General features: G+C 35.5%; 2 long non-coding RNA genes across 2 annotated transcripts; both read right to left on the bottom strand.

Annotated features, from left to right (window-relative positions):
* Positions 1-15123: 15123 nt before the first annotated feature.
* On the bottom strand, positions 15124-19134 carry LOC141486877 (uncharacterized). Its single transcript, XR_012468090.1, has 2 exons — positions 18999-19134; positions 15124-15541 (listed from the first exon to the last, which is right to left on the bottom strand). It is a non-coding gene; the product is annotated as an uncharacterized lncRNA (long non-coding RNA).
* A 153-nt stretch (positions 19135-19287) lies between these two features.
* Positions 19288-20646, bottom strand: LOC141486876 (uncharacterized). The gene is made up of 3 exons (XR_012468089.1): positions 20527-20646; positions 20287-20472; positions 19288-19798 (listed from the first exon to the last, which is right to left on the bottom strand). It is a non-coding gene; the product is annotated as an uncharacterized lncRNA (long non-coding RNA).
* Between the last annotated feature and the right edge of the window lie 347 nt (positions 20647-20993).

Genomic DNA, 20993 nt, shown 5'->3' with positions numbered 1-20993 from the left:
GGTAGATATCTTTCTCCAGATTTTTTCCTCAACCACAAATACTACTAGAAAATTGCAGCTTTTATGAGCCGTTTTAACTGATTTTCCGATGATATTAATTGAACTATCGGTAAAATTTCAAAGCAGTTCCTGGGACTGGATAAATTCAATAGTTCATCTGGAATTTCAAAATTCTCCGGTGAAATGTTTTTATGATTTCCATCTATAGCTTTTGCTCCGGGCATTACCTCTATGCAATTCTCTGAACTTCCCAAGTTTTCCATTTCTGAACGCTGACTCTGTTCAACAATGTCGCATTTTGTAATCGGTACCTTAATTTCCCCTTCGACGGTACAATCTACTGAATATTTCAGTTCTTTCTTTGGAGTAGAACAGTATTCAATCGAAACATCATTAAATTGATTATCGTCCATTATACTATAATTACCGCAATTTTCATCCAAAATTCTTTTTTTTAATATTTTCCACATGTAATTAATTCGTTTTCTATTTTTAATCGAATTTTTCATACCAAATTTTTTACATAGTATAGCGTAAACAGAAACATCACTTCGATGAACTACACAATTCTACTGGATCAATGTTCATTGAAAATAGCATTTTCTTCAAATTATCTTCATTCAAGGTACTACAAACTTTCGTGGTGGGAACATGAGAATTCATAAAATTCCTCATAAAATAATTTCTGAAATTGTTATTATCATTTACAATTCTCTGAATTTGACTACAAACGCCAAATGATCAGCAGATATCTTTTTCAACTATATTTAGGTTATATGAAGGAATTTTGTCTTTTAAGGATATTGATATAGCTTCGAAAGCCTTTTCAATGGGAAGGTAACTAACGTTTCTTCATAATAAAAGAGTAAAGAACCAAAAATAAAAATTTGAAACACAGAAAATAAAATCTATAAAAACAGAGTGAACAAGAATAAATTCAAATATAATCCAACAAAGCTCTCTCAGGCAAACGCACCCCAAGTATCTTCTATAAGTTGCTCGCTGGTAGAAAGCCAATAAAATTTGCGTTCGGTTAACGCTATATAAGGTAGGACGCGTATCTCATGGGACAAGAAATAGTGCGCATATCTCACTTAATTCACATGATAGACAAATAATTCTAAGAATTAAACTTGTTTTGAATTTTCTTCTCTACAATTTTTATTTGAAACATTTTTTTCTAAATACCTCTTTTCTTGTAATAGTACGATACAATATAATTTATATCCCCATTTCATCCCCTTCGACGACCTGTCTCATCTTGTGATTCTCACAGATGATTATTATGATCGAATTCAATTTTTTCAACGTGAAGTTATTGTGACAGGGTTTTTTCTTCTATGAGTTTCGATTTATTTTTGTATTCATAACTCCATTTGACCCCCTTCGACGGGCGGTCTCATGTTGTGATTTTCACAGATTGTTATTATGATCGAATTCAATTTTTCCAGCATGAAATTTTTGTGACAGGATTTTTCCTTCTATGAGTTTCGATTTATTTTTGTATACATATCTCCATTTGACCCTCTTCGACGGGCGGTCTCATGTTGTGAAATTCACAGATTGTTATTATGATCGAATTCGATTTTTCCAGCATGAAATTTTTGTGACAGGATTTTTCCTTCTATGAGTTTCGATTTATTTTTGTATTCATATCTCCATTTGACCCCCTTCGACGGGCGGTCTCATGTTGTGATTTTCACAGATTGTTATTATGATCGAATTCGATTTTTCCAACATGAAATTTTTGTGACAAGATTTTCCCTTCTATGAGTTTCGATTTATTTTTCATTAATTACCCCATTTGACCCCCTTTGACGGGCGATCCCATGTTGTGATTTTCACAGATTGTCATTATGATCGAATTCGATTTTTCCAGCATGAAATTGTTGTGACAGGATTTTTCCTTCTATGAGTTTCGATTTATTTTTTATTCATAACTCCATTTGACCCCCCTTTCGACGGGCGGTCTCATGTGAATTCCACAGATTGTTATTATGATAGAAATCGATTTTACCTGCATGAAATTGTTGTGACAGGATTTTTCCTTCTATGAGTTTCGATTTATATTTCATTCATAACCCCATTTGACTCCCTTCGACGGGCGGTCTTATGTTATGGCTCTCACAGATTGTCATTATGATCGAATTCGATTTTTTCAATATGAAATTATTTTGACAGGATATTTCCTTCTATGAGTTTCAAATTATTTTTGTATTTGTATCCCTGGGCGGTTTTATCCTTTGCTTCTCACAGTTATAATATCATTTTCAAAATCGATTTTTCTAACATAAAATTATGGTGAGAGAATTTTTCCTTTTATGATTTTCGATACAGTTTTGAATTTTATCCCCATTTGACAGGCTTTTTTCTTCTGGGAGTTTCGATTACTTTTTATAGGTATGTCTCCATGTGACCCCCTTCAATCATTTCACTATTTGAGCCCTTCTAACTGCTGGTCTCATCTACTACGTCTGATAACAAAACATGTTTTCAGTGATAGATAATTTCTTACAAATGTAGGTACTCATCCCCTATTTATAATTTTTTTTATTCTGCTTTTTTAGTAGGCAGATTCGAAAGAGTTTCCCGAGGTGTTCCTTCAGCGATAATAATAGAGCTTCTAATCATTTTTCATCTTTTTAATGTTTATTTCTCCCTAATAATTTTTCGACGTACGTCTGTGTGCGCTCGGGTGTTTTCGGGATTTTGCCTGCTACCTTTTAGCTGCCAAGTTCACACCAGTAAATTTATTCTGATTCTGAGTTTCAATGCAGAGTTAATGCTTATACAATCGTCTTGGCATACCTTACAAAAATAAACACTTGGGAACAATGGACAAGTAATTGCGCGGATCTAATGGTATCGTCAAACAAATCATTTCGCATTCGAAGGATCTGCTTATTATTTCGAAGACAAAGCAAAGTATCGATGGCGTTAATACCTACTGAACCCATATCCCACCTACAAAAATTATACCACAAAGTATGCAATAAATCCTTCGGAATGCCAGACAAGTTATTTTAATACTCACTTGTTTAGATGGGAGTGACTGTATTGGCGGTCGCTGAGGTTAGAATAATGCTCTTGGCATATACAGGATGGAAAAGCAACACGTTTATCACTGCTTGTTTCATAATTCATAAAATAACGTGAGTTTTCGTTTTACGACAGAAATATTAATTTATTCGTCCACATTATTGTTGTCGTCTTCAGAATAGTCCCTATTACATATATGCACGATGGGCGGCACTTCAATATTGAAGACTCACCATAGGCGTTTGTTAATGTTAGAAACCATTTATCACCCGCTCTTCCATTTTTTACTCAAAATTTGCTACACATTCTTACTTCATTTGTTTTCACAGATAAAGAATACAGCTGAGAATTGTATAATACTCCACGGGTATGTATAGCAATATAATGAAAATATTTACAATCGGACTTTCCAAACCTCGTATATACGTTGTACTTATTTTATTCAAGGCATAGTTATAATAATGAAATACCATGCTTACGCTTGATTCAGTAATGGGGATTACTTTTTTCAGGTATAACGTTACTCGGCCACATTCCAACTTTTCCTGTCTCAAATCACATTTAGTTAATAACAGAAAAGCTAACTGCGCATGTGCAACAGTTGTATACAACAGATTCGTTACGAATTCAGATTTGGTTTGAATTTCTACATGTACGATACGAATCTGCTTCGAATGAATTTAAATGCACTTGCTAGAAATTTTACTGAAAGACAAATGAGAATATTCAATGTGTCCAAGACAAGGGAAGTTGTGTACTAAAGCTGGTTGAGAACCTCCTCCACTATTCGACATTGACCTCGAATGATACAACACATCCTTCAACTATAGGTTCAAGAGGAAGTTGATTCTGAGGTTCAAAACTGATCCTGGTACGTAACCTTAAAGTTTGACCTTGGAGAACGTTTCACGAACTAAATGCATTCCATATCTGTAGCAGAGAGGTGAACAAAATTGAGTTAATACCTGTTTCAGACTTCACTCTTTTAACTTGTTATTGTGGTAAAATATTGTTAGTCACGTTATGTTGGTTGCATAAATATGTAGTTTTGAAATTGTAGGATCTCCATAATTGAGATAAAAGAAATTCTAAATAAGATCACAGTAAGATCACAGATCAAGTCATTTCCATGTCACTTCCATCATTTTAAAGAAGCAGATAGCCGATATAAAATTAACAGAAATGATAAAGAGCAAAGCAAAAAATTTGAAGGAGAGAACTGAGGTTATAATGTTAGATTTGCAAAAGTGTCTTCCAACTACATACCTCTCAAATAATCAAAGCTTTTATTTTTTGAAGTTGTGGACCCTCAACTTGACTATTCTTGATTCAATCAGAAACTGGGAGAGAGGGCAATGAAATTGCATCTGCATTAATTAAATGGGCTGAAATATTGCTGATTCTACCATAGAACACTTAATTATATGGTCAGATAATTGCCCCAGTCAGAACCGTAACGTTATTATGATGCTCACGTAACATAAGTTTTTACTGAGGGGTGACACACACATGGTAGTTGATCATGTTCACACGCTAATTGAAATATACGGAATCAACCAACTATGGAAATATACAGGGTGTCCCTGGACTTCCTCTTTTCCTCTCGGGAATGTATAGATGGGGTCAAAATATCACCAGTACTTCATATAACTTTTTTTCCAAAAAGTCTTCATAACCAAGTTACGGGCCCTCGAAGTTACAAAATGAAAAATGTTTTTCTTTGATAACTTTTCAAGTGAATATTCAAAATCATCCAAATTTTGGTAATTGACTAAACAAATGAATTCCTTCGATGAGCTTTCATGCAGGAGTCAGTTGTTTTGCTACAAAGTCAGGAACGGACTACCCCCGATCGTCCACACCCCAAAACTTTGAAATGACAGATATTTTTCAATATTTTTCAACAAATTAAGGTTACTTGGACAATTTTATGAACAAAAGTACTCGTGTGGAAAGTCGATCGGAGCAACGAGTCTTGATAAAAATGTAGTTTCACTCGACGACATCAAACCCGCTCGTCCACCATTATTTGAAATGAATAATTATCAAAGCAGAAATAATAATGATAACGTTAATTCAACAACATTTATCCTGAGATGTCTACCATTATTCGAAAATATTAGTTTTTAAGAAAAATGGAAATGATAGGTAAAATGTTCATAACGAATTTTTATAATGCAAACACGTTTAACTAACGAAACTCAAGAGCCTCAAGAGCAAACAGAAATGAAAAATCCGCTACAGAAACTACTCGATATGACCACCTTCTCTCTTTATACATTTTCTTAGTCTGCGTAGACACCCTCTTTGTACTTGAAATAGCATTCCAGGGTCGTTTCGTATGGCTTCACAATGTAATGTTATTCTATTCAACAATGCATCTCTTGTGTGAATAGGTGTAGCGTAAACAAGGCTTTTTAGATGCCCCCACAGAAAGAAATCCAATGGATTTAAATCCGGAGACCGCGATGGCCATGAATATGGCCCACTTCTACCAATCCATCTATTGTGGAAAATATGGTTCAGATGGTCACGCACAATCAAACTAAAATGAGGAGGAGCGCCATCATGCATAAACTACATATCTCTTCGGGTTTGCAATGGAACATGTTCCAAAAGTCCATTCAAATCGTTCTGAATGAACTCCAAATAACGTTCTCCATTCAATCGGTCCTGTAGAACGAATGGTCCTATAAGATGGTTTCCTATGATACCAGCCCAAACATTCACGTTGAATTTCCGTTGGTGTTTGGTTTGCAATATCCCATGGGGATTCTCTTCGGCCCATATATGGAGATTATGAGAGTTGATAACTCCATCTCTACTGAAACCTGCTTCATCAGTGAATAAAACTCGATTAATAAAAATCATATCCTCTCTTTGCCTATCCATGAACCAATTGGCATATTACAGTCGTGCTGGAAAATCTTGAGGTGTCATGGCATGTACCTTCTGGATGTGAAATGGGTGGAGCAGTTGTTCCCTAATTATTCTATGAATAGTGGACTTGGATGTATAGAACTGTTCTGATAGATTTCTGATGCTCATTGAAGGATATTCAGCGACGGCTTCCTAAATATTTTCCTCCAATACAAGGGTAGGTACAGTCCTAGGAGCGCCCTCACCACCTCGTTTTGGCAAAACTGTACCTACAATAATATCGAAATAAAACAACGTGCTCAAATTAATTATCAATTATTACATACCTGTCTCCCTCAAGCTGCGATCGACACGCTCGAATGTTTCTCTTGACGGTACCGTTCGATTGGGAGAATGCTCGGAATACAGACGACGAGCTTCTGCAGCATTACAAAATGCTCGTCCATAAAATACATGCATATCTGCATATTCATTGAATGTAAACTGTTCGGCCATATCAAAAAAATTCAAAATATCCTATAGAATATTGACAATACAATGATAGTCATATGACAACGCACCACTCAACAAAACAAAATCGCATTCCAGTTTCTCATTTTTTATCAAAACTTTCTGAAAGGTTTTTTTGTCAACATCTGTGAAAGAAATGGAACATAATTATTCTCTGGATATTTTTCACCTGATCATGTGCAGCCGTTTTTGTAGTTCATTCGTTTGCTTTTTATTAGTATTGTAAATATTTTTTCCGATGTGCGTTTTTTCATCTAAATTTAGATTTGTGTTAAAGAATTTCTCCCATAAAATTATAATTATCAGTGAAACTCCTCAACAGTTTAGCTGTGAAGAAGAATTTGAAACATTCGAATGTTGAGTTTCATGAGATTCAGATAACTGATCAACACGAAACGTGATTATTCCACACGTATTATGTACATACAAAATATGGAATGAATTCGATATTTCATAGTAGAGTAGCTTGTTAGTTTAAAAACACCACGACTCTACAGAACTTGATATTTCTTTTGAAAAAATATCTGCTATCACAATTGTGACTTAAACTCCCATATAGGTTCTGTACTTTTTGTTTACGACTTCATTTTAGCATACTTTGTATTATTCCTGTTATAAATGTTGTTGAATTAACGTTATCATTATTATTTCTGCTTTGATAATTATTAATTCCAAATAATGGTGGACGAGCGGGTTTGATGTCGTCGAGTAGAACTACATTTTTATCAAGACTCGTTGCTCCGATCGACTTTCCACACGAGTACTTTTATTCATAAAATTGTCCAAGTAACCTTATTTTGTTGAAAAATATCTGTCATTTCAAAGTTTTGGGGTGTGGACCATCGGGGGTAGTCCGTTCCTGACTTTGTAGCAAAACAACTGACTCCTGCATGAAAGCTCATCGACGGAATTCATTTGTTTAGTCAATTACCAAAATTTGGATGATTTTGAATATTCACTTGAAAAGTTATCAAAGAAAAACATTTTTCATTTTGTAACTTCGAGGGCCCGTAACTTGGTTACGAAGACTTTTAGGAAAAAAAGTTATATGAAGTACTGGTGATATTTTGACCCCATCTAAACATTCCCGAGAGGAAAAGAGGAAGTCCAGGGACACCCTGTATACTCCTTGGGACTGGCAACAATTAATGAGGTCAACAAGTGCAACTCTCATAAAACTAGAGCTTTCTGATTTTTAACATGTTGACTACTTGTACAATCAGCCAAAATCCCCTTTTATTAATAAGAAGAGAAATACCGAAAAAAAATTCTGATATCACATGTTGTTAATTTCCAAGTTAAAGCTGATCATCCTAGCATCATATTTTACAAAGTAAATTACGAGGATGAAGAATTTAAAACACTAAACGTCATGAGATCTATTCGAAATCCAATACAATTGCCGGATGAATTACCTAGTCTTTGTAGTAATTTAAAAGGAATAACAAAGAAAAAGCATAATTATTTAATGAAGAGTTCGAAATGGGTCCCTAAACAATTTCATTCGTTTCATAATAACTTTCCGAGTTGCACAAAGAAAGATGAAGTTAGTTCTGATGAGAAGGATTCTCTATAAATTTTCTTTAATACAATTCCTATTTTTTTCATTTTTAAAAATAACATATCCTTGTGAAATGTTTCACGTATTAATAATTTTACTGATATGAAATAAAACTGGTTTTGCATTATAAGAGGTCAGTTTTTATAATTTACCTATGTTTTCAAACAGGGGTAAAAAGTGGTAAGTCCAAAAGTAGATTACAGGTAAATATTATTGAATTAATGATAAAAGTTTTTAACAAAGCCCATCAATTTAATTGATATACCATAAGAATACCGTGACACATTGTGAAAAAAGTATTCAAAAGTTAAAGTGAATTGTCATTTGGAGTTGTTTTCTCCATTACTCAATATTTTCATTTAAGGACATACAATCTTTTACCTCTCTGCTACAGAATGACCTCGACCATAAAGTTAGGACTTGAGATTCGATACTTTTCCCGGTACGTGACCTTCAAATTTGACTCCGTACGACGTCTCGCGACGTCCATACACATATCATATGACCTTGAACATAGAACTTGATTCTGAGATTCATCTCTGTCATCGACATGGAGTCGGATTAGGGATGTGCGAATGTTTCACTCCCTTTGCATTCTCCTCATAGTCTCGTGGTTTATATAATTTCATACATACTGTACGTGTGCAACAAATGTGGGAAAAGTTTCGCTAGTAGTGACAATCTATGTCGTCTATTTAAAACACTTTCCTAACAACAGAAGCAAAATTACGGTCTACCGACGCACGTTTTGCTAACCAAGTCATGATTAGACTAGAAAACATTTTCCAAAAAATGGTAAATTTCAGCTAATGAGGCAGAAAGGCTCTTTTTCATACAGTTTTTTTTGATTGTTTGGATGAATTGAATTTTTCAAGAATACCATACCGAAGGTGGACTTTTAATGATGAACTGAATGAAAAGCATGTTTTTGAAGAGAATTATGATTGAGTGAAGAAGGTATGGACAATGTCCACTTGAAGGATCTGATGAGGATTATGATAGGATGAAACGGGCACGGGGCATGTTGAATTGTCGTAATTTAGGTGAATATTCTAACATATACTTGAAATCTGACGTGCTGTTATGCGATATTTTGAAAAATTTCAGAAATATGAGGTTGAGCACGTATAAATTGGCGGTCCGTAATGGTTTTACGGTAATGAAGATCCACAAAAAATATATCGGTTTAAATTCGTATCTAAGAAATAATACTATGAATGAATATGAAAACAATTATTTCAAATTGAACGTGAAATCCATACATGGACGACAAAGGAGAATGTCAACAATAACAGACAAATTAGAATTGTTACACATTGAAACTCTATAAGGAGGGGTATGGTCCCAATGCTCTTATAACTCATTCCGATTTCAAAATAATCATCATATTTTCGGAAGATCTTGTCGCCATTCATATGGTAGAGTTGAAGTTTGCTACAATAAATCGTTTTATTTGGGGATGTGCCTTATGGATGTGTCGAAAATGTCATCTACAAGTGTAATGCTTGATCAGAAAAACGACTCTGAAGCTTTTCTTCTTCATACCGATACGGATTCTTTGATTTTAAAACTATTGACTGATAATTTTCATGGTTGATAATATTAATGAATCTGACACTTCCAGTTATGCTTTGAGTGATAAATCCAATGTGCCATGAAGAATGAACTCCCAAATGTTCCCACGATTAGTTTCCACGGCACAGGTCACAAAGTTATCATGTTCAAATTGTACCAGATTGAATGAAGAAGGAAACAGGTAACAAAATATCTGTTATGAGGAATCAAATGTCAGTTGATGATTACATAAATATTGTTGACCAGGTGGTACCATATAGCAAAAGGTAAATATATTCCGAAGTGATTCACATGACCAATGTGAAATTAAGTTGATCCATCACTTATATCACTATACAATAGCTAACTCAAGCTTGTGGAAGCTATTGTATAGCGAAACACGTGTCGCGGTTTTTGTAAAACCCTTTATAGTGAAAATCATATAATAAACTGTATTAATTGAAAACATTACATTTCAATTGTTTTGAGTGTCAACCAATCGGAAAATTCATATCACTGGAATATTGTTATGTTGAATGAATCATTATTTCTCACTTCAACCCCACCATATTATTGATAGTAGGGTAGGAGAGGAAGAAGGGTGCTTATGCTTTGGAAACACGAGAGGAGGCCAAAACACATCATTTGTTTGCAATATCCTTTCGAATTAAATTGTCTTCAGTGTCCATTTGATCCATCCCCCAGTTATCTAGCACCATCACCCGCCACAGCTCCATCGCCTGCGTATTCAGCGATGTGATTGACCTCTTTATCAAAGATGAGAACCAGTTGTTCACGTCACCTCTATAAAATTGCGTCGATTTTTTCAGTGATCATTTTTTACTTCAATTTTTCTGGCGATGCTAGATGGTGAGTGAAAATCAAATTCGCCAGTCCATTCTTATATGTTTTGGTTTTGAAGGTGGTGTAACCGCTTCACTGCGCGTCACAATTGGTGGGCTGTCACGATGACAGTTAGGGCATACCGGTTCACTACAGAGGAGAAGGAGTGAGTTCGTTGAAGTAATTTTTTTCTGGGCGTCAGGTAAATTGAGATGCCAAAGTATCCACAGTTACGCTCTAATCATTTCCTCAACTTACCAATAGAAATGAAATGAAACTGACAAGCCACAATCCAATAAGTCCTATATTGACTATCGATACCAACAATTATTCAAACAATGTAACCTGAATTTCTAATCAACAAGAGGAAAAAATATATATAATTGAGTATAGTTATATAGTAATTGAATATTACTCTAATAGAATATCAAAGTTATTGAGGGAAAAATTAATGCCAAGGGTTATATTACATACAGGACAGCTGAACGTTATTGTAACAATTATTATTTTCACAGTTTCAACCGTTAGATAACAAAAAAAATAATTTAAACCTTACTGAAATCACCTTCAGCTACGTTTATAGCAGGAGATTTGAGCCGGTTCTAAGCCTCCCCCCACCACTATGACGTCACGTGGGGTGGATGACCTAGACCGACTCATGTGACTTTGAAAAATATGTCTGGTGCATGCCACTTTGATAAATATGTATGGTGCATATGACCTTGAAAAATATGTCTGGTGCATGGGTGGTATGTGTAAATCACAGATTACACAAAAAGGCAATTAATACGTCATAGTGGTGGGCCTCCCCCCACCACTATGACGTATTAATTGCTTTTTGTTGTTGTTTAGTAACATCAAGGCGATGTGACCTTGAAGTGTCTGGTGCATGGATCGTTCAGAATGTTTTTTTTTTCATATGCGTTTTTGTGTGTGTGTAGTGACGTAATTACAATTGGTTAGTGTGTGGGAATGCACGGTACAGGGTTTACATTTTTCATTTATGTTCATGACCTTGAACATGGAATTTAACTTGGAGATTAGGGAACTATATTGCATACATGGTAAAGTCAGGGTTTGATATTGTCCTTCATGTGTACTCTGTACCTGTTTGTACAGAATAAACACACGTCTAAATACCATGAAGATCCATCGACTGATGATCAGTCGTTCTTCACTAGTTTGGACGGTACCCATCGTGACAGAGAGCGTACACGTCTGCACTCCGTGAAGTTTCAACGACCACTATTTGCTTGTATCGCCTTCTGTCAACACATCGAGTTGGAATTGGTGGTGGTGGGGAGCGCCTGTGTTCGACGCATCGAGTTGGCTTCGAGCTCGATCTACGTTACACCCTTAACGTACGTCACAAGGTAATAAGGATAAGGCGACTTTGAGGTAGTGTTTTGGGTTTGACTTTGAATGACTTTCATTCACACTTCATATTTTCACAGCTATTTCGAACAATGTTCAAAGTCGCATAACCTTGGGGGTTGACCTTATGATTTCAGTCTGTCTCGGGTCACATTAACATCGAAATGACCTCTACATAGGTCACATGATCATGTGGTTGTCGATGTACAAACATACGTCTGCATACTTCAAAGATCCTCGAAGTAATGAATGTTCCATCGGTGTGAGCCCACCAAGTTAGTAGTGTTGTGACGATAGCCTTGCTATCGATGGTGACACGCAGGCAGCCGAGAACTGTGTTACTTCCCCCACCACTATGACGTATTAATTGCTTTTTTTTGTTGTTTAGTAACATCAAGGCGATGTGACCTTGCAGTGTCTGGTGCATGAATCATTCAAAAATTTTTCATATGAGATTGTGTGTGTGTGTGTATTTGTGACATAATGACGTAATTACATTTGGTTGGTTTGTGTGTGTGTGTGAATGCACGGTATAGGGTTTCATCAAGTGCTTGTCCATGTACAAACATACGTCTGCATACTTCAAAGATCCACCAAGTAATGAATGTTCCATTGGTTTGAGCCCACCAAGTTAGTACGTCTACATACTACACTTTCAACATTGAAATGATCTCTATATACGTCACATGATGTCGACAAGGTGACTTTGAAGAAGTATTTACATGCCGACAAGGCGACGTTGAAGTAATGTTTTGGATTTGACATACACGGTAGAGTTAGAATTTGACATTATCGACTAACTAATGCTCCTTCCTAATCAGTTTGGATGGTACCTATCATGACAGAGTGCACACGTCTACACTCTCTGAAGTTTCAACGACCACTGCTTGGCTCGTATCACCAGGTTTGTTCTGGTTCTGCGAAATTCAGGTTCTAGGACGTCAGGATCATGCGCAGTTGATATAGAGCATTCTGGTTTATTGAGGATAATTTCAGGCTGATGAATCCTCTGTTCTGGTTTTGACTGCGAAATGATCCTGAACTGTTTTGAACCGTCCCGAATCATTCTTGCTCTCGAGGCTGAACTGTTCCCGTTGCTCATGCGCATCCATGTGGAAATTTGGGCTATTTGCTAAGATGTTTTTTTTATATATTTGATTTGAAAAATCGATGATTGAGGGTAGATAACATTTGAGCTGACTATAGAGATACGCTACATAACAAAATGGACATGATTAATAAATAGTATTTTCTCGTCTTCATCTCTTCATATATACGATAGGTGGCACAGTGGTCTCCTCAAAAGCGTTCTGATTTAAACAAGTGTCCAAGACTATTTCGGACTGTTTGAGATTTTTTGTTTGTACGCACCATGTCTTGCGCAGTTTCCAAACGTTTTAGGATGTTAGAACCTACCATCTGTCAACACATCGAGTTGTGATGGTGAGGAGGTCGCAAGACACTTTCAATTCTGGAATGACATCAACATACGTCACACGATGTCGACAAAGTGACTTTTGAAGAAGTCTTTATTTATATGCGGACAAGGCGACTTTGAAGTAGTGTTTTGGGTTTGACTTTCACGGCGAAGTTATGATTTGACATTATCGTTCATATGTACTCTGTACCAGTTTGTACAGAATAAACACACGTCTGCATAACGAGTTGTGATCGTAAACGCCATCATTCAGTATGTGAGAGCGCATCGAGATGAATTCGTCTTGAGTATATTTCTTACAAAATTTTGTTTACATTGTCATAAAACGTATGTGAAACTGCTGATTACCCAGAAATTGCTACTTCGAAATTCCAAAAGTAATACAGTGTTGAATAGACGAAATTGCTTCTTCGAAATTTCAAAAGTAATACAGTGTTGAATAGACAATTGAATCAATTCGATATTCCAAAAGTAATACAGTGTTGAATAGACAACTGAATCAAATTTCAAAAACCCCCTTTCCGATTGGAAAAAAGTTGGTAACGCCCTCTCTCTTTCAAAGATCCACAAAGTAATGTATGTTCCATTGGTGTGAGCCTACCGAGTTAGTGGTGTGACGTCACACCAGCACTGTTTAACGATAGGAGAACGTGATGTTTACTCCACGGCGTGTGGCTGAGTAATGCGTATTCATCGGTGGGTCCTCAACTCTCTCGATATGGAGATGACTGACGTAACGCATCGCTCATCCCTCGCTGTCAATGGTGACGCACAGGCGGCGAGAACTATGTTAGCGCATCTGTCCTCTAAACGATAGCGTAACGACTTCTGTTAACGCGTCCACAGCTGAGAGCTAGGCTTAGCTGTGACGTCAGGCACGCCACGTAGGTATGTTTATGCTTTATTACATATAAGTGTAATACAAATTACACTTATATGTAATGTGTAAAAGCATGGTGTTCACTTTCGTACGGTTGTGAAGGTCTTGAAGTAATTTGGAAGTAATATGCTTCTTTATTTGAACAAAATAACTGAATAAAAACTAGTCACTGTATTTAGAAGTTGAAGAGCTTGAAATGTGGAAATAACGTAACAATGGATTAAGTGTCAGTTTGAATAGTAGAGACTGCAATTAGTTTTTTTTTTATAATTAGAAACCAATCATGATTATGACCACTTTAAAAATATATCTAGAATAAATACGCCAGAGAAAACTATAGTATACAGTACACAGTTATACAAGTGCTTCGGTTTTGCAAAATATTCAGTGAAAATCCCATAAAAAGTATTACTTGAAGTATTCAATTCAATTGCTCGATTTTTCTAGTATTTCGCAACTTTGCGATTCCTGAATTATAATATCTACGCAAAAATTGTATTAAATTCTGTACCTGAGAGGTAAACTGCCGTAACTACAAAATTCTCGATTTTGGGGTTATTGATGTAATTACATTATCGAGATGTATAGTGTTGAGTGGCTAGTTGCCGATATCTGCACCGCTAATAAATGGCGTCATAGCCAATGTGACTTTATTATCTGTCATGATATGATAGAGGTAAACTCAAGTAACTTGAGTTGCAACTGCTCTCCTGTAAAATTTGCAAAATGTCAGTTACGATAGTTTACCTCTGAGGTACAGAATTTATGGAAAAAATAATCGAATCGTTTCATTTTTCAAAAGAGTGATAGGTGGCGCCATCTTTCCGTCAGTAGAAAACCCAATATCGAATAAATGATTTTTGAGAATCCCAGGAAGTATGCAACACATCACATCACAAATGATATCAAATATCACTTGAAAATTAGCTTAACAAACGAGCTTCCATTGAATTATCCGTGCATAAATGCAGAGACACAAATGAATGTCTAAGAAGTAAAAAAAACACCAGTTGAAATATATTTGGTCAGGAAATTCTCAACATATCATCAACTGAAAATTTATTTATACATATATGTATGCATTGCGAGCACGTACAATTATGCACCTACCATTTATTACAACAAAATAATATATTAATCACTTTCAGATTCAAAACTTTCACCAATGTTCATAAAAATGGGTGTAGTGTAATATCCATATCACAAAGAAGCTTTTCTCGTTCATACCATTTTTCTATGAGTGATTCAGTGTGTTTCACACATTTTGCCCAGGTTTCAGCGTTGCACTTCTCTAACGCTTCATTCCACATACTTAATACTTTTTCATCACTGTATCCAACTCTACCAATATATTTGTTATAGTAGGTTTTGCAATCAGCCAGAATTATTTCAATAGCATTAAAATCTGGGTGGTAAGGTGATAATCTTAATACTTCATGTCCATGTTCTCGTACCAGTTCATCTATAATATATAATAATAATAATAATAATAAACATCTTTATTGTATTAAATGACATATGATATACAAATGAAATGAAAGTGCTCAGAGCTATTCTACTCAACCAACAGGGGTTTGAATCCCGATTTGAAAAAGAAAGTTCACAAGTTAGGTAAACGATAATTTTAGTAAATGGCTGTACTTAGTAGATAAAAAAAAAATTGAGTGGCGCAGTAAACATAAATAAGTTATACAGGTTAATCACCATCACATATACATTATTGAAAACTTACTCGCCTGAATAATTGCAGTCAATTAAAAGGTAAAATGTAAATTATCAGAATTTGCTATATTACATCATTGTATGAGTAATAAATAGTTCTTCAATTTATATTTGAATTTATTTATGTTATATAACTTGAATTGGTCAGGAAGATGATTGTACATTCGAATGGAGTTGATTCAATCGGTTACCAGTTGGAATAAATTTCCCGTTTCTGTTGTTACGTTTCAATTTAGCACTAGATCAAACTGCTCTTATGTGACCTTTCAAAACACTACCTTACCTTTTAAGATCTTTATTCAAAGGATATTAACAATGTAATTAAGTTACAAGTAGATTTTATTCATTTAACATCATAGTAATGGGAATCTTCCGTTCCATAGAAAACCATACCTGAAATGTATAAGAATAAATGTATGCTCCCTGACTAACTGCTTTGACCAGTACTTACGCATTCTCCTATTGCCAATCGACGTTGGAGATCCGAAATTCCTCGCTAGGTTGAAATAGTTGTTATTGTTTGTTTCTCAGTTTTCTTCACCTATCATTTTTTTTAGCCGTTGTCTGCCTTATTCCCTATACCTTTCCAAGAATATTTCTTGCATAGATCGTTATTCATCACTTCCAGAAGGATTACTACATATTAGAGCTATATCGCCTGAAAAACAATATTAGTTAGCTCTGGGTTTCTGAATACTGTTTGATATTTTCGGTAAATATTCTGCATAATACGAATGCTTAAATATTTGTACTGAAAGGGAAGGATGTGGCGACTTACCTTATATGTTTCTATTCCATCGCATGAATAAGGATTGGTAAATAGTTGAAAATAGGTTGGAGTGAATACTTTTGTAAACATTCTATTTATTACAAGGTTAAGAGACAGCTGTTGGTTGACATCCGCCGAACTTTCGTAGTGTCGTTCCGACGAACTACACCGAACTAGTTCTACAGTTGTTCACGGGTGAGGGATTGATCGGCTACTCAAATTGTCAAGGGTTGTTTTAGGGTTGCATTGCTTTGAGAAGGAGTTTTGATGGGTCATGGACTTGTTGATGATGTCTCAAGTGGCTGTGGAAGAATTGATAGATTTATGATGTTGTGCACAGCGCCCCCTTGGTGCTTGTAGTGTAGATTGGATGCACTGTGGCAACAACTGGTTAGCTGTCAGATGTGGCAGTCGCTTAGTATTTGGAAGTTAACCTTCGGTGAGCTTGGTTCGGAGTTCAAAGGGGTACCATCAGACTGATTGTAGGATATATTTGGTTGTATTTGTGCCATCCTTCACGGGGATTATTTCTACAAGTCAGGATTGTATAGTGGAAGACTGATTGGTCATTTTGGTGTGGATATTTGCAGTCTGAAACTTAAGCTCTTTTGAGGATTTGTGGTGGTTACCGAACTCGTGCCAGGTGGGAGGATTTCCGAAATTAGGTATGTCTGAATCACTGTCGCATCTCTCATGTGATCTTAGCTATGATATCACTTCTTCAATTCTACAACCTTCGTTTCTCGTCTCTAGATTCATAAGAAACAGAAGGCCCTCAGTCACTCATCAAGTCCCAGTAGGACTTCCGTGCAGAGCACCGCACACGAAGAAACGTATAGAAAATCCCTTGGCCAGGGTAAGAATTTTACCATTAAATGTGTTTTTGATGAGTTTAGTAATTTCTGATTCCATCGTTATATCTCAAATGAATATTAGTATTGAAGAGAGGTTTCAACACTCATTCAATTTTCTTGATTTTTACGGATCATATGGTTATACAGGGCACCCAAAAATATACTCTTGTTATCTTGCTACTTTGCTTGATGAAAATATACCAGGGGTATTGATTAGTCAAATAGTCCTATTGAATGGGGGTTGAATCTCACCTTGTTTCATCTGATTCTGATTGAGAATTTTCTTCCGTAGGGTTTTTCTTCCTGCTTTTCTTTTCCTGTTTTTTTTTGTCTTCGTTCCTGTTTCCTTTTTCTTTTCCTGTCTTTTTTTTCCCCTATTTTCTTTCTGGATCTTATTTGGTGATCCATTACTGGTCCAGCTTGTCGTGCCCTATAGGGTGATCTATCTTGGTGGTGCTACAGGGTGATCCATCTCCGCCGTACTACAGGGTGATCCATCTCAGCAGTACTACAGGGTGATCCACTTCCGCCATACTACAGGGTAGCCTAACACCATATACCGGGTGGCCCAAAAGGAGCACGCAAGTTATAATTGATTTATTTGAAAATTTGTGCAATACTGAGATATTTAAATAATTGTTTGCCCTTATGTTTATTGATACCTGTTGATATAGTGTTGTTTATCGTTTATTGATTAAGAGTTGTTTATTGATACCTGATTGATATAGATATTTGTGAAACGAAAATTGAGGTATATTCTTCCTTTCACGATTGCTGATTGACACCGATGCGCCTACGCCTGAGCTCACGCGACACAAACGAGTTTGTCTTACCATCCGATACTAGTATTTACGATTTCACCTACTCAATTTTCGTGGTAGTTTTACTCGACGTATTGTAGTTTTTTTTTGAGCGTCGTTACTACCGTAATTTATGGCTGATTGAATTCGTGGTATATACAGCGCGCTCTTGTATGGACATTTGAACATCGCGTAGTAGTGTGAATATTGCATTGTTGTCTTAGAAGCGTTGTTGGTTAATCCATGTAAGTTAGGATTACTGAATAAATCATATTGGGGACCTTTATCTTTTATTTCCAATATTAATTGGTAAGTTATTGATATTGTGAGTTACTTAGGGTATCTGGAGGATTAAATTTACCTGGCGCCCATTAAGATCTATTTGAAATTTGCTAAGTTGTTTAACCCACTCCCGTCTCCACTGTTTAGCTTAGCCGCGGATACCCATCTGTCTTATTTGTTACCGACAGATGATTTAGTCTCCTCTTGTGGTTTGTGAGGTGACACTGTTTAGTATGCTATATAAGCTCCAGGGTGGCGCTCTACTCTCCATCTTACCCACGCCTTTCTTCACTGTTTGAAAGCTGGCGGCCTATCCTGGGAACTATGCTCTCTCGTTGAAATATCGCAGTTTTGTGCTGGGGCATGGTCAGGGCAGATCTGTTTGTAACATTTTTTGAATGTATTCTAGAACGTGGAATGAATTTATGCAATGGAGCTGGTGGGTTGGACTTGTTTAGGAGTCCACGTGTGAATGAAACCAAGTGGAGTTACCGTCTATTCTCCATGTTCAGCCAGTTGCACTCTTTGAGTTTATGGGAGATGGAGTCATATTTTCGTATTCCATAAATTAGTCTGCAATAACTATTCTGCACTTTTTGTATCCGATTACTATCATCTTTAGTTAAACAGGGACCAGGATATATATATATATATATATATATATATATATATATATATATTTTTCTTTCGGTTCTTCTTAGCCAATTGCAATAATTCTGGTTTTGGTAATTTTTTCATCGGAATCAATGTTGTTTTTGTGTAACCAACTAACATTTTCCGATTTTCTTGAAGAACTGGTAGGCTGTTTATTCAAAATTTCACTGTGGTATAGTGTATTGTCCATTATAATTAAAGATGGTTCTTCCAAACTGGGAAGTAACTGTAAAGTAATCCACTTGATGAACATTATACCATTCATTTCTCCATGGTAATCTAAGGTCAAAGATTCTGAACAGAACAATAAACTGGCTTCTGGAATAAACCCTTTCATAGAACCAGCGGGCACAACAATAAATCGTTTACCATCATATCCTTCGGGTTTGCGAACACTTTTTACATTATTATCCTGCCAAGACTGTCTTTTATTTCCTCTTCTTCGGTTTTCCCGGTATTTGAGTAAAAAAATGCTCGGGAAACGATATTAGGTCTTTCAATCAAAGCTCTTCGATTATCATCTTTTTCAAATTTAAATCCCAGCTCTTTCAGTAAAACATTTGAAGACGATTTGCACATAGAAACAATTTCCTTATTTTTCAGCTCATCGTTCAAAGATCGAAGGGTAAGATTTTTTTCTGGAAGAAAATATTCAAATTAATATAGATACATTTCAAAATTCATTGAATAGGAGAATTGATATTATAACTACACTTCAAATACGAGATACAAGTGAACCTTCAAATGTAAAAGAAAAATATATTTGACAATAAAGTTTGACTAGTTAACTAATTATCATACATCCAAGGCCTTTCCTGATACAGGTGACTGATAAAAATGGGGGGGGAGGTTATATTTGTTTAGAATTTTTTCTCACTAGTCAGTGTCGTGTCTAAGTCATTTGCATCGAATAAAATCTGCTTTCTTTTTGAGGGTGTGCTGCACCGATACACTTAATTTCATTGGTTAAAAATGACATTTGTCAAAATTTAACCTATGGTATAGCTAGAATTAGAAGTCCCGACGCAAACAGAAAACACGTGAAATAACATTTTTATCATATAGACATCTGAACAGTCAATTTGTACCGTCTTTCCATCACCATGTATTAAGAAGGTGTACTCACTGTCTTTATACATATCGTACAGAGTATATCGTACTTCCATTTCCTGCCCTTCAGGTAAATCAGATGTTTTCTTTTTGATACGATGTATACTTTTTCCTGGAGTTGATGGAATGGGTTTGTGTTTATTTCTTTGTTTGATGTTGAACACCGTTTTTTTTTAGATATTTTAAATGCATCTGCAACTCTCTAAAATACAGTTTAGAAAAGTTATGACATTTCTTTCATCATTTTAATGGTTACCTCTTGAACAGATGAAAATGGTAACAAAGGTCCTCCAAGCGCCCTCTCCCTTTCAAAATATTCGCACAAGTTCAACACAAATTGTTGTATTTGTGAATTAAGAATACTTCCAGGCATAATCTAAAAAGGAGTATAAATATATTGTATATGTTTGGCATAACTTCATAGATTTAATTAATGTTATTTCTCTCATTATTGTTTCCACACTCCCAATTACTCTTGTATAATATCCCGGTAATGCGTAATTATAGTCACAAATATCATTTGTGAGGTTGGAAATATTAAAATTAAAGAACCTTTATGAATAAAACACATTGTATTGTACTTACTTTGAAAGTAATGATGATGCATTTAGCTTTGAAAAAAACTATTTTTGTAATATATTTTACTACAAAATACTGTAAAACTGACGAAAACAATACCCAATAACATAAAACAACGATACTGTCAACTGTCAATATCATGTC

This window comes from Leptinotarsa decemlineata, unplaced genomic scaffold (assembly GCF_025532065.1).
Source record: "Leptinotarsa decemlineata unplaced genomic scaffold, Ldec_3_MD MMD2_tig00026375_RagTag_RagTag, whole genome shotgun sequence".
Taxonomy (NCBI): domain Eukaryota; kingdom Metazoa; phylum Arthropoda; class Insecta; order Coleoptera; family Chrysomelidae; genus Leptinotarsa; species Leptinotarsa decemlineata.
Note: the sequence above shows the minus strand (reverse complement) of the source record. Positions and strands in the feature narration are given on the sequence as shown.